Below are 18974 nucleotides of genomic sequence, written 5' to 3'. Positions count from 1 at the left end.
TTGCTAAGGGAATTCTGTCCAATGAACAATGGAATTCGGCTAACACAAAAGAAGACGAAGTAAATATTCCAGAATTCGAATCGAGAACAGGTACCAAAATGAATAACGTAGAAGTAAATAACCTCGGAGTAGCGAAGCAACTCAAATCACTTAATAAAAGCAAGTCTTCTGGTCCAGACTGTATACCAATTAGGCTCCTTTCGGAGTATGCTGATACAGTAGCTCCATACTTCACAATCATATACAACCGTTCGCTCGACGAAAGATCCGTACCCAAAGACAGGAAAGCTGCACAGGTCACACCAATATTCAAGAAAGGTAGTAGGAGTAATCCACTAAATTACAGGCCCATATCGTAAACGTCGATATGCAGCAGGATTTTAGAGCATATATTGTGTGTCGAACATTATGAGTTACCTTGAAGAAAACAGTCTATTGACACACAGTCAACATGGGTTCAGAAAACATCGTTCCTGTGAAACACAAATAGCTCTTTAATCACATGAAGTGCTGAGTGCTGTTGACAATGGATTTCAGATCTATTCGATATTCCTGGATTTACGGAAGGCTTTTGACACTGTACTACACAAGCGGCTCGTAATGAAATTGCGTGCTTATGGAATATCGTGTCAGTTATGTGATTGGATATGCTATTTACTGTGAGAGAGGTCACAGGTCGTAGTAATTGACGGACAGTCACCGAGTAAAACAGAAGTGACTTCTGGCGTTCCCCAAGGTAGTGTTATAAGCCCTTTTCTGTTCCTTATCTACACTCCTGGAAATGGAAAAAGAACACATTGACACCGGTGTGTCAGACCCACCATACTTGCTCCGGACACTGCGAGAGGGCTGTACAAGCAATGATCACACGCACGGCACAGCGGACACACCAGGAACCGCGGTGTTGGCCGTCGAATGGCGCTAGCTGCGCAGCATTTGTGCACCGCCGCCGTCAGTGTCAGCCAGTTTGTCGTGGCATGCGGAGATCCATCGCAGTCTTTAACACTGGTAGCATGCCGCGACAGCGTGGACGTGAACCGTATGTGCAGTTGACTGACTTTGAGCGAGGGCGTATAGTGGGCATGCGGGAGGCCGGGTGGACGTACCGCCGAATTGCTCAACACGTGGGGCGTGAGGTCTCCGCAGTACATCGATGTTGTCGCCAGTGGTCGGCGGAAGGTGCACGTGCCCGTCGACCTGGGACCGGACCGCAGCGACGCACGGATGCACGCCAAGACCGTAGGATCCTACGCAGTGCCGTAGGGGACCGCACCGCCACTTTCCAGCAAATTAGGGACACTGTTGCTCCTGGGGTATCGGCGAGGACCATTCGCAACCGTCTCCATGAAGCTGGGCTACCGTCCCGCACACCGTTAGGCCGTCTTCCGCTCACGCCCCAACATCGTGCAGCCCGCCTCCAGTGGTGTCGCGACAGGCGTGAATGGAGGGACGAATGGAGACGTGTCGTCTTCAGCGATGAGAGTCGCTTCTGCCTTGGTGCCAATGATGGTCGTATGCGTGTTTGGCGCCGTGCAGGTGAGCGCCACAATCAGGACTGCATACGACCGAGGCACACAGGGCCAACACCCGGCATCATGGTGTGGGGAGCGATCTCCTACACTGGCCGTACACCTCTGGTGATCGTCGAGGGGACACTGAAGAGTGCACGGTACATCCAAACCGTCATCGAACCCATCGTTCTACCATTCCTAGACCGGCAAGGGAACTTGCTGTTCCAACAGGACAATGCACGTCCGCATGTATCCCGTGCCACCCAACGTGCTCTAGAAGGTGTAAGTCAACTACCCTGGCCAGCAAGATCTCCGGATCTGTCCCCCATTGAGCATGTTTGGGACTGGATGAAGCGTCGTCTCACGCGGTCTGCACGTCCAGCACGAACGCTGGTCCAACTGAGGCGCCAGGTGGAAATGGCATGGCAAGCCGTTCCACAGGACTACATCCAGCATCTCTACGATCGTCTCCATGGGAGAATAGCAGCCTGCATTGCTGCGAAAGGTGGATATACACTGTACTAGTGCCGACATTGTGCATGCTCTGTTGCCTGTGTCTATGTGCCTGTGCTTCTGTCAGTGTGATCATGTGATGTATCTGACCCCAGGAATGTGTCAATAAAGTTTCCCCTTCCTGGGACAATGAATTCACGGTGTTCTTATTTCAATTTCCAGGAGTGTATATAAACGATTTGGGAGACAATCTGAGCAACCGTCTTCGGTTGTCTGAGGATGATGCTGTCGTTTATAGACTAATGAAGTTATCAGAAGACCAAAAAAACTGCAAAACGATTTAGAAAAAATATCTGAATGGTACGAAAAGTGGCAGTTGACCATAAATAACGAAAAGTGTGAGGTCTTCCACATGAGTGCTAAAAGGAACTCTATAAACTTCGGTTACACGATAAATCAGTCTAATCTAAAAGCCGTAAGTTCAACTACATACCTAAGTATTACAATTACGAACAACTTAAATTGGAAAGAGCACATAGAAAATGTTGTGAGGAAGGCTAACCAAAGACTGCGTTTTATTGGCAGGGCACTTAGAAAATGTAATAGACCTACTGAGGAGACTACCTACACTACACTTGTCCGTCCTCTTCTAGAATACTGCTGCGCGGTGTGGGATTCTTACCAGATAGGACTGACGCAGTGCATCGAAAAAGCTCAAAGAAAGGCAGCACACGTTGTATTATCGCGAAATATGAGAGAGTGTGTCACAGAAATGATACAGGATTTGGGCTGGAAGTCATTAAAAGAAAGGCGTTTTTCGTTGCCGCGGAGTCTTCTCAAGAAATTCCAATCACCAACTTTCTCCTCCGAATGCGAAAATATTTTGTTGACACCGACCTACATAGGGAGGAACGATCACCACGATAAAATAAGGTCAATCAGAGCTCGCACGGAAAAATATAGGTGTTCATTCTTTCCGCGCACTGTATGAGGTTGGAATAATAGAGAATTGTGAGGGTGGTTCGATGACCCCTCTACCAGGCACTTAAATGTCATCGATGACAATATAACAATAAGGTTACCATCTTCGATGGGCCACACGACACTGTAGGTGTAGAGTACGCACCGACTTGTAACGATTTTACCTCCTCCCAAATGATGCACCGACGGACAATGTGTGGCGGATGCAGTTGGTTCTTTCGTGCTAAGGGGGGACATGTCCCCGCATCAGCCTATCAGCATTTGCTACTGTGCTATAAAGCTAGCAGCACACTATCCCAGATCTCAGTCGTGTTCTGATTGTGATCTCATTTTATTCGCTTTACTCGTTGTTCTGTGGTTCCTGATATTGGTATGTCTAGACTCTCTATTTTGCTCACTCTCTGGCCTCATCATTCTGCCGTGCTGTTTTCATTGCCCATCCATCGCTGTTGTTGTCTTTCTGTAGTTTTTCGTGACTGACCGTCAACACCATTGGCAGATCGGACAGTGTTTCCTGGTTGTGTCCGATTCCAATTGCTATAAGATGAAGTGCCAAAATGGGAAGAGTTTCGTTAATCTGTACGTAATGCCCCTTTGCTTGGAGTCTTGTGACAGTTTTGTCATGTGCCTGTTGAGTGTAGACAACTAACACATGCGTATAGTGTGGTATCTCGTTTATATTGTATACGATGAAAGATGGGAGAGGATGAAACCCACTGCGAGCGTATATATAATTCCTCTCCGACAGCTCCAAGTCGTCCAACAGATGGACCACTATCAATACTGTCACATGTCTTCACTCCACAAGACACTGAGGAGAGGTTTGACACTTACTCCAGGACACTGGTGCCAAGTGTGGTGATCAGGACGCCTAAACCATCACATTTTCTACCTTGCCTGCCACACAGTCACAGTGAAAACTTATTACACAACCAGGATATGAACCCTACCATTGGGCAGAGATCCACTATACATAAACAGGGAGGAAAGGGGGGAATGTATATGTGATAATGGAACACAACAGAACTACTTTCCTTCCGCTGATCTCATTGTTCTGTTTACCTCTAGTGCAGCTAAACTTCAAAAACTCACAGAAGGACTTAATACAGCAGGTTTGAAAACAGGCCTGCATATCAGATACACTAAGACTAAAACAGTGTACAGTCAACACATCCTAGACCAAATAACGCAAATTAACAATGCAGTCGCAGATCCAGTTGATAAAATGTTGTACTCAAGACAGTTGAAGGGAACGATTGTGTGGAAAGCAAAATAAACGAATCCGCATCTATTATAAAAGTGTATGTATGATCCGCATCTCCTCCTAAACCACTGGATAGATATCAACTAAACTTGGAACACGTATCAGTTAGTGTCTGAAAAGAGCCACTGTGGGGTGAAAACCACCTACTTCTCGAAAAGGGTGAGGTTGGGGCTGAGAATGAAACGCAGCTCACTACGCGCCAATAACCAGATTATATTCATGCAGTATTTGAGAATGAGAGCACTTAGTGAATAGCAGCCAACATTAAATATAATTTCAAACCTTCGTAAGACTTTTCCTCGCTGACACTAACCAAAAAATGATGAAAGGAGAAAGGTTCATTGGTTACTAGAGTTCACGCCTTTAAACTTTTAATTTATTATTCTTTATCACTAAATCTATTTGAAACACATTTTTCATACAGTATTTACATACCACTAAGTGTACTTGCAAAAATATATCATTGGATGACACATAGTTCAGTAGATTTGACGTCATAAACATTGAGCAGCGTGAAAACGAAACCACAGGACGAAATTCGCTAGAGATGCAAATGATATATGGGCACAAATATGTTTGAAATATATATGACACGTGTGCACACGGGCAAAGCCAAGAGTAAAACGCCTTTCCTAAACCCTCGGATCGATTTCAGCTGAATGTCGTCCACATATCAATCACTACCTAGAAAGAAATACTGTGGAGGGGAGGGGGCTAAGAACCAGCTATCTGCTACTAGGGTGGGGGTGTTGAATGGAGAGAGGAGGGGGAAGGAGGACATGCATGGAGAAAGAGGGGGAAGGAGGGGACGCAAAAGAAAGGGAGAATGATGTGGTGAACATAAAGGAGTGGGGGGGGGGGGCAGAGCAGGAAGAGGAGGAAATGGACAGAGGAAGGGGAGAGAAGGAGGTGGACAGAGAAAGGAAAGAGGAGGAGATTGACACAGAGGGGGGGGGGGGGGGTAAGAGATAGGCAGCAAAATGGAGGGGAGGAGGAAATGACAAAGAGAATGAGGAGGAGGAGATGGGCAGTAGGGGAATGAGCAGATGAACCGTGGGCAGAGGAACAGGTGGACAGCGAGAGGGGGAAGGTGAAGGCAGACTAAAAGAAGACTGGAATAAATACATACTGGGCTTGGTAAACTAATAGCTGAATAAAAATTACCTAGAATGCTTTTGCTAAAGGTAACATAGTTCTCAAAATAATGGTTCAAATGGCTCTGAGCACTACGGGACTTAACTTCTAAGGTCATCAGTCCCCTAGAACTTAGAACTACTTAAACCTAACTAACCTAAGGACACCACCCACATCCATGACCGAGGCAGGATTCGAACCTGCGACCGTAGCAGCAGCGCGGTTCCGGACTGAAGCGCCTAGAACCACTCGGTCACAGCGGCCGGCTGCAGTGCAGTGAAAGTAACACACAATGATAGCGTAGAACAGTATCACCAGCGACCTACTATCGATATAAGCCCGTCCAGGCGATAGCAGCGTCACCTGGAGAGGAATGACCGATAGCCACACGCACGGTACATGTAGTATCACTGAGCGTGCTGTCCGTGTGTAGAACGGGGAAGGCGCGCGATCTATCTGAGTGTGACCGAGGGCAGGTAGTGATAGTCCGGTGGCTCGGCACTAGTATTTCACAAATTGCACGACTTGTAGAATGTTCGAGGAGTGCTGCGATGAGTGTCTTCAACACGTGGTGAAACCACGTCCAGGCGTCGTGAGGTTGAGCGGCCACCCCTCACTACAGATGTCGCACGTCGTAGGCTGGGCAGACTGATACAACAGGACAGGTAGCGAAACGTGACAGAACTAACATCAGACTTTAATGCTGACTGACTGTAAGTGTGTCTGAACACTCAGTGCACCGAACACTCCTAAGAATGGGCCTCCGCAGCCGACGACCAGTGAGTGTGCCAATGTTATCACCACGACATTGGCAACTCCGACGTAAATGGGCACGTGACCATCGGCACTGGACATTGGCGCAATGGCAGAGTGTTACATGGTCTGATAAATTCCGATACCTTCTCCATCTTGCCGATGGCGGGGCGCGAATCCGTCTTCTTCCGGGGGAACGGCTCCTTGACACCTGTACGGCGGGACGAGACAAGCTGGCGGCGGTTCCATTACGCTCTGGAGAACATTCACGCGACCATCCGTGCACATGCAAAGCCCCATGACGGCCAAGTAGTATCGTACACTGGCTGCAGACCTCGTGCACGCCTTCATCACGATAATGTTTCCCGACGACACTGGCATTTTTGAACAAGATAATGCACCATGTCGCAAGACCAGGAGCCTGATGGAGTGGTTCGAATAACATAGTGGCGAGTTCCTATTGATGTGGTGGCCCCCCAACTCGCCAAATCTGACCCCGATCGAACACATCTGGAATGTGATTAAACGTGGCGTCAAGCATCACCCCCCCCCCCCACCCCCCCACTGAATTTACGGGAATTAGTTGACTTCTGTGTGCAGATGCGGTGTTAGCTTCTTCTAGCCACGTACCAAGGCCTGAAAGCTTTCATGCCGTTGTTACCCGTGCCAAAGATGGACATACGGGCTGTTAGGTAGGTGGTCATAATATTCTGGGTGAACAGTGCATACATGTTGTCATCCCGAGGGCATGGATTGTTTTCAAGCTAAATAATCGACCGCTACGGTCGCAGGTTGGAATCCTACATCGGGCATGTATGTGTGTGATGTCCTTAGGTTAGTTAGGTTTAAGTAGTTGTAAGTTCTAGGGGACTGATGACCTCAGAAGTTAATTCCCATAGTGCTCAGAGCCATTTGAGCCATAGTGACAAGCGACAGTTGCTGCTGCTGTTTGACCAGTTACACCGGTCACACGACTTAAAGGAATATTAGAATTTTAAAGCGGTCTGCCTGCGCTCGGCAGTTCGACAGTAATTTATTAATAAAGAAAGTTAATGCCGAAACCCACTATCAATATGTATGCATCATCACAAAAGTTACTTCTTGGGCCCCAGCAAACGGCGCGAAATCTGAAAGCCACCAAATTTTGAGACAATGGGAAAAGCTGGCAGAAATCATGTCGCTCGCAACTCAGTCGCTTACTTCACGGGAAATATTTTTAAGTGACCGAGTAGCGTATTACAGAAATGTGCCAGAAAAACGAGTAAATAATTTCTCGGCTGTTTGCGACATGCTTAGCACGGGAAAGATCGCAATTGTCTTGGTGTGTACGGAGAGCCAGAAATCTACAGCAATACGTCTCTGTTCACACGTACTAGCGTGACATCAAACACTTTGTTACAGGAAATGTTCAAAATGTCCTCCGTTAGCGAGGATACGCGTACATGCATCCACCCTCCGTCGCATGGAATCCTTGATGAGCTGATGCAGCCCTGGAGAATGGCGTATTGTATCACAGCCGTCCACAATACGAGCACTAAGAGTCTCTACATTTGGTACGGGGTTGCGTAGACAAGAGCTTTCAAATGCCCCCATAAATGAAAGTCAAGAGGGTAGAGGTCAGGAGAGCGTGGAGGCCATGGAATTGGTCCGCCTCTACCAATCCATCGGTCACCGAATCTGTTGTTCAGAACGTACGAACACTTCGACTGAAATGTACAGGAGCTCCATCGCGCATGAACCACATGTTGTGTCGTACTTGTAAATGCACATGTTCTAGCAGCACAGGTAGAGTATCCCGTATGAAATCATGATTACGTTCTCCATTGAGCGTAGGTGGACGAAACTAAAATGAGCTCTAACATGGAAATTAAGCGTTTCCGGACACATGTCCACATAACATCTTTTCTTTATTTGTGTGTGAGGAATGTTTCCTGAAAGTTTGGCCGTACCTTTTTGTAACACCCTGTATAGAGGGGCTGAGTACCGTGCGGTGCCCATTCTTCTACTAGTCACCTGCGCTTTTTCCACTCGCTTGGGACTTTCGGCTGGGCTAGAGATTCGCGATAAAAGAGGTCCAATGGCCTAGAGTACTCTTCGAAAAACCGGGTTAGGTTCCATCCAGACCTGTTGATTTATTTACTTTCCCATTTTTCAGTTGGTTCCCTAGGCCAGGGGTGCTTCTTATTATGTCGCCCATACGTGAGTTTGTTCGACTTTCAAACGGTGGTATGTTTGTACGATTCTCTTGCGTGAACGATTTCTAGAAAGTACAATTTTAAACTTACGCTTTCGTTTTGCTATCTTCAAATGCCACACAGAGTGGAAAAGTGACTGGATGGAAGCTCAAATGGTTCCAATGGCTCTAAGCACTATCTGAGGTCATCAATCCCCTAGACTTAGAACTACTTAAACCTAACTAACCTAAGGACATCACACACATTCAAGAGGCAGGATTTGAACCTGCGACCGGAGCAGCAGTGCGGTTCCAGACTGAAGCGCCTAGAACCGCTCGGCCACAGCAGTCGGTTGGATGGAATCCTTCGACCCACTTGGCGCTTTTACATAGGATCAGAATTTTCTCGAGATCTCTGCCAAGTCTTTTGCTAAGGTATGAAGGTAGTAGTTGTATGCTTCGCGCATAGATCTTTCACAGGCCCACGAATCTCTACTAATCTTCGCTAGTCGTCATTTAGACGTTATAGTTTCAAATGAGAGCGCAACAGCCTCTGCTTCCTCAGCGTTTTCCGAATCTGGTTATTAAAACATGATGGGTCTTTCCCGTCCTTAATCTACTTACTAGGCACGTAACTCTCCAGACCACGTTTTCAGTCAGCTTAAATATTGTTCATAATTTCTCTACGTCCATCCTACTGGAACCCAGTTCACTGTCTAAATGAGATTCTAACAACTGCTTATTTGCTTTTTCTCGAAGAAAAACTCTCCTAGCCTTATTAACTGATTTATTAACTTTCGTAACCATAATTGCCCTAATGACATCATGAATGCTAATCCTCGTTCTATATTGACGTTGTCGATAAGGTCCAGCCTACACCGATGAGCCAAAACATTATGAGCACCTGCTTAATAGCTTGCTTGTTCGTCCTTGGAACGAAATAAATCACTGATTCTGCGTATTAGGGATCCGAAAGTTTGTTGGTAGGTTTGTGGAGGTATGTGGCCTTAGATATCTATGCGTGGGCCATGTAATTCGCGTAAATTACGGGCCGCTGATTTGAGTACGCGCTGATGGCGTCCGATAGCGACCCATACGGGGTCCATAGGATTTACATCAGGCGAATTGTTGCCGAGGCATCCACGTGAGTTCACCGTAATGCTCCTCAAACCACTGTAGCACGGTACTGGCTCCAAGAAACGGACAGTTATAATGCTGAAAGATTGCATTACCATCGGGAAAAGACATCAAGCATGAAGGGACGCTGTGGTTCGCAGCTGTCTGCGGGTCTTCGATTACTACCACAGGTCCCATGCAAGCGCAGGAGAATGTCTCACATAATATAATACTGCTCCCACCAGCCTGCGTCCGTGGTGCGCTGTACGTTTCGAGCCGCCGTTCACCTCGATGACGACGTTTGTGGAGACGACCATCGACCTAGTGTGGCAATAATATGATTCACCTGAAGAGCCGGAACGTTTCCATCGATCGACGGTCGAAGCCCGATGGGCACATAACTCTCCAGACCACGATTTACAGATTGTCGCACAGATGAGAAAATGGTAGATATCGAAATACACGACAGACGGATAGAGAAACAATTAAAATCGCTCAAAAGAGGAAAGGCCGCTGGACCTGATGGGATACCAGTTCGATTTTACACAGAGTACGCAAAGGAACTTGCCCCCCTGCTTGCAGCGGTGTACCGTAGGTCTCTAGAAGAGCGTAGCGTTCCAAAGGATTGGAGAAGGGCACAGGTCATCCCCGTTTTCAAGAAGGAACGTCGAACAGATGTGCAGAACTATAGACCTATATCTCTAACGTCGATCAGTTGTAGAATTTTGGAACACGTATTATGTTCGTGAATAATGACTTTTCTTGAGAGTAGAAATCTAGTCTGTAGGAATCAGCATGGGTTTCGAAAAAGACGATCGTGTGAAACCCAGCTCGCGCTATTCGTCCACGAGACTCAGAGGGCCATAGACACGGGTTCCCCGGTAGATGCCGTGTTTCTTGACTTCCGCAAGGCGTTTGACACAGTTCCTCACAGTCGTTTAATGAACAAAGTAAGAGCATACGGACTATCAGACCAATTGTGTGATTGGATAGAAGAGTTCCTAGATAACAGAACGCAACATGTCATTCTCAATGGAGAGAAGTCTTCCGACGTGAGAGTGATTTCAGGTGTGCCGCAGGGGAATGTCATAGGGCCGTTGCTATTCACAATATACATAAATGACCTGGTGGATGACATCGGAAGTTCACTGATGCTTTTTGCAGATGATGCTGTGGTGTATCGAGAGGTTGTAACAATGGAAAATTGTACTGAAATGCAGGAGGATCTGCAGCGAATTGACGCATGGTGCAGGAAATTGGCAATTGAATCTCAATGTAGACAAGTGTAATGAGCTGCGAAAACATAGAAAGATAGATCCCTTTTCATTTAGCTACAAAATAGCAGGTCAGCAACTGGAAGCAGTTAATTCCATAAATTATCTGGGAGTACGCATTAGGAGTGATTTAAAATGGAATGATCATATAAAGTTGGTAGTCGGTAAAGCAGATGCCAGACAGATTCATTGGAAGAATCCTAAGGAAATGCCATCCGAAAACAAAGGAAGTGGGTTACAGTACGCTTGTTCGCCCACTGCTTGAATACTGCTGAGCAGTGTGGGATCCGTACCAGATAGGGTTGAAGGAAGAGATAGAGAAAATCGGAGAGCAGCGCGCTTCGTTACAGGATCATTTAGTAATCGCGAAAGCGTTACGGAGATGATAGATAAACTCCAGTGGAAGACTCTGCAGGAGAGACGCTCAGTAGCTCGGTACGGGCTTTTGTTAAAGTTTCGAGAACATACCTTCACCGAAGAGTCAAGCAGTATATTGCTCCCTCCTACGTATATCTCGCGAAGAGATCGTGAGGATAAAATCAGAGAGGTTAGAGCCCACACAGAAGCATACCGACAATACTTCTTTCCACGAACAATACGAGACTGGAATAGAAGGGAGAACTGATAGAGGTACTCAGGGTACCCTCCGCCACACACCGGCAGGTGGCTTGCGGAGTATGGATGTAGATGTAGATGGTCGAGTGCCCACTGCAACCGTAACTGACGATGTCGCTGCATTAAGATGTGAACACTGAAACACCTCCTTTTTGTCCTTTATTGGGTTTTGTGTAATTTATCGAAGCCGCCAAACTTAATTATTATGACTATATGACCGTGTGCTTAATGGATGAACGGCTATCGGCTTTCCTGCTGTGGTTTCGGGGTATTTCAACCGAGTGCGGCTGTTCTGAGAAATAGTGGAATGATTGAGTTTGTCTATTATTAAAGACCATAAAGGTTGCGGTGTACAAACTGATATGTATTTTCTACTAACACAAAAATTCTGAGGCACTTGCTACCTTCGCCTTACACGTCTAATTGCGGTTATATCTTTTACTCGTTGCTGATTTTAAGTATTGCGTCACACGCAATGATGATGGTTAACATCCACAACAATCCTCACTGCAATCCATGGTTGTTGCTGCCGACGCGGTTGACGCGAAACACGTAATTCGGCATTTGTCACTTTTGGTTTCATATCACACGCGAATCGGTATCGATGAGGGTCCACCCCACGACGATCAGGGAGATGCGCTGATTTGCCATACTCCGGTGAATTTACCGTTTACTACTCACTCGACAACCATTCTGGCCCGTCTCTCCAGTACCACTGCTCACTCGACACTAGTCTCACTGCCTCCTGCAGCGCTCGACAATCGATTCCTGTCTGCCATCAGCCTGGGTGTCGGATACTAGCATCTGTGTTCGTGGGGTCATGGATCCCTTACAACATGTAAGGGTGGTCTGCTGAGGAGCCAGAACACTTGTGCCTGCACCGGCTATGTGCTCTTTCGGCAGGGATGCCACAGAACACCATCTACCCTGATTTACAGAGCAGACAAAACCTCCGAACCCTGCACTCTGTGAAGAGTTGTGGACGTCCAACCATTTAGCGTCTAGTGGTAGTTTCACTGTTCAAAAATGGTTCAAATGGCTCTGAGCACTATGGGACTTAACTTCTGAGGTCATCAGTCCCCTAGATCTTAGAACTACTTAAACCTAACTAACCTAAGAATATCACACACATCCATGCCCGGGGAAAGGATTCGAACCTGCGACCGTGGCGGTCGCGCGGTTCCAGACTATAGCGCCTAGAACCACTCGGCTACTCCGGCCGGCAGTGTCACTTTCCTACCTTTTTCAGTAGATGCTCACGAGAGTAGCACATGAATATTCGACCAGCTTCACCGTTCTCGAGATATTCGTTCACAAGCTCTGAGTAATAATAACCTGTCTTTATCAAAGACACTTACCTCAATGGATTTCCCCACCTGCAGCCCATACCTCCGCTAGGGTGATCCACCGTCCGTGTCTTCTCGGCTAATATACTTTTGTTACCGCGTCAGGTGCAGTTTTGGCTTATCATTGCATTTGGAGCTACAAGCTCAAAGACAGTTCCATTGCATGTGGGCTGCTGAACTAGCTGCTCAAAACAGCTTTCAGAAACCGTGTTCAAAGGTATTTCCCATGATTGATTCTGTACTCCTTGGTTTCATCTAGGCCTGTTATACGCGACCAGATAACTTCACTGTCACACTCAATTTCGACCTCAATAGATACAGAATTTTTGTCGACTGCAATGAACACTCCCTTTCCTATGGCCTCTAATCTGTTTTTCCGGTATATGTTGCTGGACTCGATAAATATCCCAGAGTTTTCATCTCAGGTTCAGCCAGCCCTCGGTCCTAAGAATAACTTGAGGGAGAGAGCTTTCCTGGAGGGCAGTAAATTCGGGAACTTTATTACGAACACTTCGACAGTTTACTGATAAAGTTTTGACAATCGAAGTGTCTTTACTTTGAACACGGTCCGACTTCCCTAGATGCGTATCGACTGGCGAGTGTTCGTCAGAGTAGCTCAAACTAGTCTACCACATAGCCTAAAACAGCCTCATGTGCACTCCACAAGTATTGTGCTTACCGAGTAGCTGCTTCCTTTGTGTACCTATCAAGGGGAACCCTACAAATCCCCAACCGATAACGCAGGTTTAGAAATTTCGGATTTCGAAGTTTGAACTTCGTTGAACAGATGGCTCGCAGCGCTGAATGTTACAACTCCTAAACGGTGCTGTTAGTTGCTACTTGTGACTTCTAGATGTGACCGAAATCGCAGCCAGACTCGATAGCGAGACATAATATTCTGAGAAAGAAGTAACAACTTCTTACCGCCAGATGGAACATGCCATTGAATGTTAAATGCTACTTTTAGTTGCTGCTTGCGACTTCCTGTTGCGACTGAAATCGCAGGCAGATATTATAAAGATATTATAAAGCTGTTATTGTGAAAACTGCGGTTTCTCAATCACTGATATTTGTAACATGTGTGATTTCTACCCCCACACCTAGAACACATTCGCTGTGTGCCGTACCTACTGTCACCAGAAAATCTGGAACGGTTCCACATGTAGAATTGGCAAACCACAGGAAGTTGAGTAAGTGAAGACAGAAAGGGAAAAACCTCCATTCGGGGATAAACAAAAAAGACTGACTTTCCGAACGTAAGCCGGAGAGACTGAAAAACGCTCTCATAACCAGTCTGTAGTCCTGTGTCCACACAACCGTGAAATGTCCCATCCTCAGGGAATGAGCGTATCGGAGCCGATGCATGACTGTTCCATCGCCGTTGTAGGTAAGGTCTTCCTGCAGGTTGTCTATGTATCTGTGTCGTGTGGGTAGTGCTTGTACAGCGTAGTCTTTGGTTTGTGTTGCTATAGATGAAGGAAGGGAGACGATGAAGTACGTACCCCACTCCTCTCGTAAAGCACCGAGGGGTCGCAGAGCTTAACATTCCCCTCCAACGGACGTATCACCGTCAACAGTGTCACATCTCCTCACTTTATCAGACGCTGTGGAGCGGTTCGGAAGTTACAGAGGCTGGTGATTGGGGATTTCTTCTCATTTGCAAGCCACATTTTCCACCACCAGGATACGATTCTGCTTACCTTGTAATCGAGCGCCATCTCGGAAGCGTGTGTTAGCGACCTCGGATACAGAGGTGGGTGTAAGGGTGAGTTCACACTTCGATTTCATTTTATGCCGATGATGACATAATCAAAATTGTGGAAGTCTGTTGCTATTACAGTTCTTAAATTAATTGCAAATGCTTCTCAATTTTTCGGACGTAGGTCTTTCAAACTGCAATTTATTTGACATAATGCGAAAATGAGTTTCTAAACACCCGTGTAAACTATTATTACTATACAAGTAGTAACTAAGTTCCTTCTGAGGACAGCTCCGCCACGCCAAAATAAAGAAAAATATACGAGGGTCACTCCAAAAGAAATGCACACTATTTCTTTTTAAATCCATCTTTTATTCTGCATGTTTGAAAGTTTTACAGTGTGTAGATACATCCTTTAGGAACAATATTTTCATTTATCCACATACTTTCGATCCCTCTCAACTGCCTTAGGCCACTTGGAACCAGCGCCTGTATACACGCACGGTAAAATTCTGGACCAACCTGTTGGAGCCACTGTTTGGCAGCGTGCACAAGGGAGTCATCGTCTTCAAACCTTGTTCCACGAAGAGAATCTTTCAGTTTCCCAAAGAGATGATAGTCACATGGAGCCAGGTCAGGACAGAAAGGCGGGAATTTCAGTGTTGTCCATCCGAGTTTTGTGAGCGCTCCCAAGGTTTTTTCACTGACATGTGACCGTGCATTTTCGTGCAACAGCAAAACATCCTGCTTTTGCCGATGTGGTCGAACACGACTCAGTCGAGCTGAAAGTTTCTTCAGTATTGCGTATGCATCAGAATTTATGGTGGTTCCCCTTGGCATGAGGTCCACAAGCAAGAGTACTTCGGAATCGAAAAACACCGCAGCCATAACTTTTCCAGCAGAAGGTGTGGTTATGAATTTTTTTTTCCTTGGGTGAATTTGCTTGGCGCCATTCCATTGATTGCCTCTTCGTCTCTGGTGAAAAATGAGGAGCCATGTTTCATCACCTGTCACAATTCTTCCAAGAAATTCATCTTCATCATTCTCGCACAGTTCCAAAAGTTTTTTTTCTTGTTTCTTTGTGAGCCACTGTCAACATCCTGGGAACTCACCTGGCACAAACCTTTTTTAACGCCAACACTTTCAGTATTCTGCAAACACTTCCTTCCCCTGTCCCAACGTAGCGTGACAATTCGTTCACTGTGATGCGTCTAGCAGCAGGCACCAATTCGTTAACTGTCTGCACATTGTCTGGAGTGTGTGCAATACGAGGCCTGCCATTGCGAGAACAACCCTCAACATTGCGGTGCCCGCTTTCATCACGTAACCCGCTTGCCCACCGTCTAACTGTACTGCAATCGACAGCAGCATCTCCAGACACCTTTTTCAACCTCTTGTGGATGTTTCCCACTGTGTCGTTTTCACAGCACAGGAATTCTATGACAGCACGTTGCTTCTGACGATCGTCAGTGCCGCGCGGGATTAGTCGAGCGGTCTCAGGCGCTGCAGTCATGGACTGTGCGGCTGGTACCGGTGGAGGTTCGAGTGTTTGTCCTTAGGATAATTTAGGTTAAATAGTGTGTAAGCTTATGGACTGATGACCTTAGCAGTTAAGTCCCATAAGATTTCACACACACACACGAACGTCAAGTGTAGCAGCCACCTTGAAGACATGCTGTGACGGTGCCACTCAAGGGAACAGGTTGCACTAAGTTTGAAAACAAGCAGGAAGGATGTATCTACACACTGTAAGACTTTCACACACGCAGAATGAAAACTGTATTTTTACAAAAATAGTGTCCATTTCTTTTGGAGTGACCCTCGTACCTAGTAAACATGGGCTCTAATATGCATACTTTAAGAGTTACGAGCACTTGTTCAGTAGAAGAGATGTGTTCCACAGAAGCTAAGATGAACAAGTGCTCCCTTAAAGTATGCATTTTAAAACCCATGTTTACTCGTCATTCGCTTCTTGTTTTGATGTAATTGAAATATAGTTACACCCTGTATTACAATGTACGAGGGCTGCCCAGAAAGTAATGCACCGCATTTTTTTCTTCAACAATTCTTTATTGAACAGAATGAGAATTACTCACACGAAAGAATGGCGTTTTATCTACACACCCTATTTTTCCACGTAATCTCCATCCCGTTCTATGGCCTTCCTCCTGCGCGAAACGAGGGCGTGTGTGACCTGTCGGTACCAATCCTTGTCCTGATGGCGGAGCCAGCGCTTCACTGTGTGAATCACTTCCTCATCGTCCTCGAAACGTCTTCCACGAATGGCATCCGTTAATGGCCCAAACAAGCGGAAGTCCGAGTGGGCTAGGTCAAGGCTGTCAGGTGAGGCAGCCGTGAATGGTCTCCCCGACCGCTGCAAATCGTGGAGCTCCTTCGAACCACCTTCTGATGACCTCACTCTCCTGCCCAGCGACTAACTGTACGTCCGTCGACAGCAGATGCTCCATAAACTTTGCACAAGCGTTTGTGAACATTCCCCAGTTTCTTTCTCTGCAGTGAGGAATACAATGACGGCACGTTCTTGTAACGTACATCGTCTACAGACGCCATTTTGAAACTGTCCTGCAGCTACACTATCTGTCGAAAGTGACGGAAACTTGGCGCGCTCACTCGGCAGACTTCAAATACTACATACGCACCGTTGGAAATGGTAGCATTGTTTACGGCTGAGGGGAAAAAAAAATGCGGTGCATTGCTTTCTTGGCAACCCTCGTATTATGTTTCGTTGTGGTTGAACAATTTGGTTTTATCATACGAAATATTTACAAACTTTATTATTATTATTATTATTATTATTACTATGACTTGCTGCAGCTTTTGTTAGTATGAGTGTTGAAGAACATGAGCGCAGCTTCTGGCGCACTGGCCGCTCTCTCCCTCCCCAGCTGTCGGGCTGATGACAGGCAGCAACGCGCATCTACGCATCTGCTTTTGACATAGTGTGAAAGTATGTATTGAATACACCGAAGATTGTATAAGCATCGTGTTCACTGCTTCGAATCGTATCAGGTGCACATATCAACCAATAAATGCATTTTCACAAATATGGTAAAAGTACAGAAGTCAAAGACCTTATTCAAAGACTAAACATTTTCCCTAATTCGCGTAATGTTCTTCAAATCAATAAGCATCTTGCACTACACACTTTCAAAACTAGCCTGTGTTCTTCCACAGGACTCAGGCTATCTCCTTACCGAACTTCATCGGAATCGGTCGAGTGAGTTAGTAATAACAACTTTAAACGTCATGTACGATGCGGGAGTTTCTCACGCATCTCAGTCTTTATGGCATCATATATCTTGAACTATGTATCGTACAATAATATAATTTTGCAGGTACATTCAGTGGTACATGTGACCACTGTCTGCAAAACTTGTCGCGAATACAATTAGTAGTAAAAAAGTAATAAATTAAAACGTCATGCCTGACGTGAAAATATAGTCAGTGATACACTTTTTTCCTTTCGCCGTTTAGTGAGGGGTACCAGCGGAAAAAGTTTGGTAAATACTTGAAATTAGGTGTATAGTTTGCTGCAAGTCACTAAGCGCTCTCGTTTCCCAATACTGGATGAATTAAATCTGCGTATTCGGGCATCCTGTCCTGCACTTCCTTTTCGGTCACACCCCTTTGATAGAGTTCTTTCTAGACAGAAGTGATAGTGGGCGTGTGATTGAAATCGCCAGCGGTTTCGCAGGAAATAAGGAACATACGTATAGACATACACTTTTATAATATTTACGGATATCATTTTCTTCCGTCATCTGATCTTGATGGATTAAGCCTTTACGGTGCCCAAAACTGTATTCGAGTTACCTGCTAAAATCCCACGAAAATTCGTCTAGTAGTTTTGGAACTAAGCGTGTTCAGACAAACAATCGAGCAAGTTTTAATAAAACTTCAAATCACGATTCTTTTCGTGATCCGATTTTGATGACCTGAAGCTTAAATGGTGCCTCAAAATGGTTCAAATGGCTCTGAGCACTATGGGACTTAACTTGTAAGGTCATCAGTCCCCTAGAACTTAGAACTAATTAAACCTAACTAACCTAAGGACATCACACACATCCATGCCCGAGGCAGAATTCGAATCTGCGACCGCAGCGGTCGCGCGGTTCCAGACTGTAGAACCTAGAACCGCTCGGCGACCCCGGCCGGCTGGTTCCTCAAACTATGCTCAAATTACGTGAAGAAATGTCCGCCCCTGGTAGCTGAGTGGTCAGCGCGGCGGAATGTCATATCTAACGGCACGGGTTCGATTCCCGGCTGGGGCGGAGATTTTCTCCGCTCAGGGACTGGGTGTTGTGTTGTCCTTATCATTATCATTTGATCCCCATCGACACGCAAGTCGCCGAAGCGGCGTCAACTCGAAAGACTTGCACCAGGCGAAAGGCCTACCCGACGGGAAGCCCTAGTCACATGGCATTTCCATTATTACCTGAGGAAATCCCGTGAGAATTAGTCTAGCAGTTTCGGATATTAGGATGTTCACAGACAGAGAGGCACAACGGTTTTCCAGATTTATTATTATTATAGAATAAATAAGTAGAATCTGTTGCACGTTAAAAGTAGAGGTGACGGCAAGTTATATTTTTAGGAACGGATAGACGGTAGACTCTGCATTTGCACCTCAAGCC

The 18974-nt window shown here is 46.1% G+C and overlaps 1 protein-coding gene across 1 annotated transcript in view; it reads right to left on the bottom strand.

The window, feature by feature from the left end:
* The window catches only part of LOC126298483 (sodium-dependent transporter bedraggled), a 673679-nt gene that overhangs the window by 407842 nt on the left and 246863 nt on the right, over window positions 1–18974 (bottom strand). The gene's annotated exons all lie outside the window — the stretch shown is intronic.

The sequence above is a fragment of the Schistocerca gregaria genome, chromosome X (genome assembly GCF_023897955.1).
Source record: "Schistocerca gregaria isolate iqSchGreg1 chromosome X, iqSchGreg1.2, whole genome shotgun sequence".
In the NCBI taxonomy this organism is placed as follows: domain Eukaryota; kingdom Metazoa; phylum Arthropoda; class Insecta; order Orthoptera; family Acrididae; genus Schistocerca; species Schistocerca gregaria.
This window is presented reverse-complemented; position numbering and strand designations above follow the sequence as displayed.